At 46.6% G+C, this 6,938-nt stretch overlaps 1 pseudogene; it reads left to right on the top strand.

Annotated features, from left to right (window-relative positions):
* Window positions 1-1,964: 1,964 nt before the first annotated feature.
* Window positions 1,965-5,476, top strand: LOC131879557 (DNA (cytosine-5)-methyltransferase 1-like; annotated as a pseudogene).
* Window positions 5,477-6,938: the final 1,462 nt, after the last annotated feature.

Here is a 6,938-nt window from a genome sequence, read left to right as displayed (position 1 = left end):
CAGCTAATCATTCGGAAGTTATCACTCATTTAGTTATTATGCTCCTGTTTTTACGATGATGAATAGTGATATTCATAACAAATCGTGGCTCAAAGTTGTTTGTTAAGAAGCCAATTGCAAATTTTGACCAATGTTTTTGTTACGATTGAAATTCAAAGGTAGAATTGTCTATACACGTAAGACATTGTATGATAAAAACATTGTGTCGAAACAAGTATAACGCTATGAAAACTTGTGTGTTGGCTACAAAAACGTATTCTACAACTTGTTGCAATTCCATAACGAGATGCTAGAATCTCGAACGCGTTTGAAAGCGCCCGCTGAGCATCGTTACTGAAGCTGATGTCAAGAGCAATTCGAGCTGGTATCCCCCTTACGTTGTATGTTGTATGTTCTAACAGCGCCTGCGATTCCAAGACAACGAAGTTCAGCCTCTCTCCAATGGGGAAAAACATCCTAAATATATTTAAAATTATATTTTCGATAGATTTCCAAAAAATGATCGCCATCTTCGCACTCCCGAGGATTAAAACCATCGATTGTAAATATTTACAAAACACTTGTTCCACAAGATTTATCGGTTGGAGTTTGAAAACGAGTGACGGGTTTTCATTCAGTTAAGCCGTCAGTCGAAATCTGAATGACCAGATGGGTGTGCTCCTGCTTGAAAACGGAATGGACGGATCTTTCAAGAAGAGGCATTTTCTTGACGATCGCTTGACCATTGATGATCATGCGGACATATTTCTAGATTTCATGGCTTCGACTCAGATCAGAGGTCACGTGAGAAAAGCACCGTTGCTGCAGCTCAAATGGTTCGTCTCTCAGATTATTTGACATCAATGCGTTCCATTACGTTTAGCAGGAAAATCATCAAAAATCAATAAGACGATTGGTTTTCATAGCTTTCATTGATAATTGATATTTGGCTGACCAAATTATACTATGCGTAACTCCAGATATCCCTGTGTTAGAACCATGCGTCACGAACCAATATTTACCAATTGCACAGTCCTGGAAAGTGGGAGGGGGGAGGGCTTGGCTCCCCATTTTCTTAAACATACGCGTCGTACTCGGACTGTGAAACCAATGTAATTTTTGTTGGTTCTTTTTTTCAGTGGCAAAGAATAATAATATTTGCATCGACCAAACAGAAATGAAAGTCGGATGAGAATTTCAGGAATTACGGGTTGTAGTTTGTTGATCATTAACATTATCCAACTTATGAAATCGTTCTTTCTCTTTAAAACCTAGCCTGTTGATCCTTAGAACTAGCGGACTAGCCTCTACTTAGAAACACTCGCTTGGCAGCAGAGCTGCCAGGCTATCCACTTTCAGCCCAATTAGAGCCATTTTGCATCCCGTGCATCAAAATAATATTTATCTGGCTAGATAACTCCATACCTGAAATCCCTGGCACGAAATAATATTTGCGAAAACTGATTTTCCAATCCAAGAAAAAGCATGTTTCGCTATTGATGAGACACCGACTTGGCCGATTTTACACTTCCTTCAGCTTTTAAGTTGGCGTCCCTGCTCGATGACAGCTCAGTTCTCGCCCATGAGGACTCGACGTCGGACCCAAACTTGCCTCCAGCCTCCACCTCCTCGCGACACCATGACGCCGCCATGGAGCTCTCCGACAATGACGTCGTGTGGACGACAGCCCATCGGAGGAGCCCATAGACATCCGAATATCCACCAAACCCGGTCCAAAATCCAAAGGCGCTACTCCAGCCCAGTGCTGTTCCCAGTACAAGTTCCCAGCAAGCCCCCTGCGGTCGCAAGCCCGGACCTAAATCGAGGACGCCGGTCCAGGCCCGCCGAGCCAGTATTCCACTGAGTGCGGGCCAAGAAGCGAATCGGTCCCAAATCCCGCACACGAGCACGGAGAGCCAAACTCAATCGCCGGTTTCGGCTCGAAATTGTCCGGAATGTCCAACGTCGCCTGGACCAGGTTCAAAATGGCCTCGTATTGCCACGAGGCTGCGGTAAGGGAGGCCGTGGCCCTCCAGGATAAATCAATCGCGGTGGAAGGTCGGAGAGCGATCGTCCACAGCATTCTTGCGGATTTTTCCGTCATCGATGCCCGTGGTCATGTGGTGTCGTTTTTTGATGGGCTAGTGGATCGAGGCAAGAAGCTGTATATGAACGGTTTGGTCAAATCGGTCTTCAGTGACCCGGTGTCCGAATCGATTCCATCGGGTGGTATGTTCGCCAAGCGGGTCCGATTGTCCAATGGTGGACCACGGGTTCAATAAGGGCGAAAATGGTGGTCATTGGGGTGAGCACGGATCTGGCCGATTATCACTTGCAATTACCTAGTTCGGAATATGCCGAATCATGCAGAGCCTACACGAACGTACGATTTTGACCAAAGATGGGTGTCGAAATCGCGGACTCGGCCTTTGAAACGGCCCAGTGATATCACTTATGATGAGTTGTTGGTCCAGATGGAGGCTGATGCTTCCAAACATGGCTTGGATTTCTTTTCTGAAAACACCTACTGAACAATGCTCGCTTCATTGTGGATCATATCGGCAGCTTTGAAGAGCGGGTCAAGACGGCGAAGATGAAGCGCTGCGCCTAATTGACTCCAGTTGCATGGCCAAACTTGTACGATATTCGGGTCAATTTATCGGCTACGTGATAAGAATCCGAAATCAAACGGAGTCGGAAATCGAAGAAAAGGGTTACAACAGCGTCCAAGAATTGGTCGTCAAGCGCACCTTCTCCAAACCACCACTACACCCTTGATTCGACACGTCTTTGAGTCCGTGTTCAAGCATCAGATCGCCGTGGATCTGATGAATCAGGGGACTGGTCATCAGCCACCGCTGGTGCGTCTATTAATCCACCGGTCAAAGCCAAGAAGGTCAAACGCTCCAACGTGTCTCTATTGGGACCAGTCATCAATCTTGAGGTCAAATCAAGTTCTACGAAGCTGTGGAAGTGTCAGGAACCCGGGTTCAGGTGGGCGGTTTGTCAGCATCACGCCTGAATTTCCACGATACTCCTGATTTCATTGGACGGATCGTTTATCTGTCGAGGAAGTGCGGAACAAATAGCTCATGTCCGGCATTTCTGCCGCGGTCAAGACACAGTGCTGGGCATGACCTCCGACCCAGAAAAAACTCTTTCTCACCGACGAATGCGAGGATGTAAATATCAATGACCTGGTAGAGGCGGTTGACGTCGAATACGCACACACTCCATCTGACTGGCCCAATATTCAGTAGTGACATCATTAGGTTGGCATGTGAGGATTTTGGACCGTTTCAAGTACCAAGCAAATTTCGCCCGTTTTGAGTCTATTGTTGAAATAGAAGAAAAAATGCACATGACAAACCTCGATTTGTCTCACGTGCCATGTCTTCGACGAAAACTTGTCGAAGAGAACGCCTCGTGTGTAAATGGGCTTTATCAATCGACGGTCATCATTATGAAGTTGGAGATGCGTGTTTGATCGACCCTGACGCTTTGCCAATGTTCATGTGGAAGTGAAAAGTCAAGAAGACCCATACACATCCAAAGAGCAACAATACAAAGATCCGGAAAAAATATCCCGAATTTTTCGATTCCAGTTTTCGACAGCAGGTGTTCGACAATCTAATGACGATAATCCTGATCCATTTCGAATCGGAATCATTGCACATATCAATTCCAACCTCCCGAGGTCCAAATCAAAATCAGAAAGATCCTAAGACCTGACACAACTTTCCAAGACCCTGAAGAGGCCAACCACCAAGACCTGCACTACGTCATATACAGTAATGATATTCAGCTTATAGAAGCCAAATCCATCCGAGGAAGTGCTTTCTGTGTCCGAAAGAAATTGCTCTAAAATGGATCCATCTGAATGTTTGAATGTGGGACGAATAGGTTCTATTTTGACCGAACCTACAACATTTTGAACAAGTTTCGAAGACCTAGGCCCAGATGTGATTGAAGGTTTTCGAACCTTAAGCATGCCCATGAATCTGGCGCTCTACCTCAAATTAATCGACCATTGAAGACTCTAGATGTATTCGCCGGTTGTGGTGGATTGTCCGTTGGGTTGGAACAAAGCGGCGTGAGTTGATCCAATTTGGGCAATTGAGGAGTAGTAAGCTCCCCCCGCGGGCGCCAATTGCCCTTCAAGTTGAGTAATCCAATACTAGTAACAGGTGTCTTCAATGACGGATTGTAATGCCATTCTGAAAACGTCATGGATGGACATTTACGCACGTGATAATGAAGGCCGCACTGTATTCACGGCAGGCGCGCCAAGTGGACACTCAATGTCAGCTTCGGTCAACCATGTCAAGCTTTTCAAGCATGAACATCTTCTCATGAGCGTGAATTACAGTCCAATTCAAGAACCCAGTCTACATCCCCACATATCTCAGCTACTGTGACTAATTCAGCCGGCCCACATACGTAATTTGGAAAATGTGATGAACTTGGCCCATGTCAAAAAGAACCTAGTGCTGAAACTCTGACTTCCAGAGCCTTATGGATGATTGGCTGATCAATGCACGCTCTTGGCATTAACGCAGGGCCGGACTCTTCGGACCGTGCCCCCAAACTCGGCGACGGTGTATTCTATTAGGAGCAGCGGCCCTACGGAAAATACCTACCCAACTAGTCCGGGCATCCCGACACGTTTTCTGCTAAATTCTGCTTTAGAGTGAACGTTGAGATAAAGTATTCTAAGCCAAAATGTGCCTTACCTTGGGCGCAAGCCCATACCGAACTATCACAGTTCCGAGACCCTAGCGATTTGCCCCCCGATGATCAGAAGAACAAATTATTCTGGAAAGTGCTTTACTCACGCCCCGCGGTAGTCATTTCCAAAGACGTATGAGGAAGTCGAAATACTCCAAGACATTATCTGTCGCCAGATAGGCCACCGCTCATCGAGATGAGACATGTCCTTTGCCGCAAGGACACCCTGGCTCGGATTGGCGAGAACCTCCGCCAACATTGAAATCTCAAATGTTCAGACGGAACGTTTTCGGAAAAGCTCAAATTATTTGTATGCGGATTATGCCGAGTCCCAAAGGCTCGTCGATTAAGCAGGGCCTTTTGGCAAAGTGCCAATGGACAAAACCGTCAATGTGAATGGTTTCCTCGCACAAAGGTCAAACATTATCCCTTGGTGCCTACCTCACACAATGCCAACAGAAATGGAAAATGGCGGGGCTCTATGGTAGGGATTCATATGGGGGACGGTCATTTTCCGCCACCACTGTCATAACTCCGAGCCCATTTCGAAGCAAGGTCGGCCTTCATCCCATGCAACATCGTGTGGTTTCGCGTACGTGAATGTTGGCTAGGATCAGGGCTTTCCGGACCGATTACCCAAAGTTCTACGGGACACATTATGAGAAGCATCGTCAAATTGGGAACGCTGTCCAACCTTCCTTTGGCTAGAGCAATCGGAGTGGAAATACTCCTGTCAATTGCCAAGAACGTCAAACATTGTTCAAACTAAAGCTTCTACTCGAAAGGCATCCTCCTTATCTTTAATTGCTAAACCCTTAATGTTAATTATAAGCATCAAATTGAATCATGAATACAATTTGTCTACCCAAGGGAACCCATCTATCGCTTAAACTCGCATGAGCTCTCCTGTTCGTTTCACAACGCGACCGGCCGTAAATTCTACAACGCGCTGAATTTTATTCTGTAATAGAGCATAATTTATGTTTTCAATGGGTGGGAGCCTATTTGTCCTCGGCTTTTCTTGGCCTATCGGTGTTCATCAAGGCTTGATTGTGTCAGGCCTTCATAGCGCGGGAAGAATAGGACCTCTTAATGTGTTCGAATCCGATTAGGAACATGGCCAGACGGATCGATAACCCATACCCATCCTCCGTGGGCGGTAAGCCATACTCCAAGGCTGTGGCAGAAAGGCCTTCATCAGGAAGCATGGCCTCATCGTCCCTTCTTGCGGCCTTATCTTTGCTTGCTGCTCGAAATCTCATTCGCTGCAGCCATTGGATCATTCACTCCGTGTAAGCATTGGCAATCTCTTTCTTAAACACGTAATAATCTCGAAACGCTCCGGTTAGTCGGGCTCAGATGCAGTGCATATTGGCCAAGGGCGACATCACTCTGAGGATGTTCGTGATAAAAGTCGGGTTTTTTGATACAAGGCCTCCTCCAGGAATTCACCCACAACAGCTTGTCTAAAAAGTCGGGCATGCCGTTCTTGGAGCTGCGCAGTCTACATTGTGCTTCACGCACAACTTGTGAAGAGTCCCTAACGCCTCGGGGTATTGAAGGTCAATCGGTTTGGCAAACTGTCCTCCCAAAGCCTTTCAAGGGTCGTGGAACATTCTCAAGCGGCTTGAATGGAGGGGTGAAGTCAACCTCCCAAAGCAGGGGCCGTCGGCTCCTCCGATGGTATTGGAGTCTTGTAGGTCGCGAAGATGTTCTTGACCATGTTCGGAAATAATTTTCGGTGATGGGCGATCAAGTCGTGTAATCCGCATAGCCATCGTAAAACTCACACGTGGTGAAATTCTGGATTAGGTCATGTCAATGCTTCATTGCGGAAAAAGACGCCGATTGCAAGACAGCGATCATGCCGACCTACCACTAACATCTTGAGATAAAGCTCGGGGCCACACGGAGGAACAAGGTTCCATGTCAAGTCATTGCTGAATGCGTGACGAAGGGCTGGCAGTGGCTCCACCCAGGCGATCATATTCATGATGGGAGTTTCCACTTCCAAAAAGCCCGATTTTGTCGAAGAAACGCCGGATGTAAGGAGATGATTTGAGCACGAACATGGAAATCTCTCTCCCAACAACACACCATTACCCTTGACCCCAATCTTGAAGACTCCAAGGGTACTGCCTCCGAGGAGTTTGACTCGGGGAGCAATGAATGCGATAAAAAAAAGGAATGAAGGAAGGGAAAAAAGTATCTAGAAAAAAGAAAGGAAAAAG

Source organism: Tigriopus californicus, chromosome 4 (assembly GCF_007210705.1).
Source record: "Tigriopus californicus strain San Diego chromosome 4, Tcal_SD_v2.1, whole genome shotgun sequence".
Classification (NCBI taxonomy): domain Eukaryota; kingdom Metazoa; phylum Arthropoda; class Copepoda; order Harpacticoida; family Harpacticidae; genus Tigriopus; species Tigriopus californicus.
This window is presented reverse-complemented; position numbering and strand designations above follow the sequence as displayed.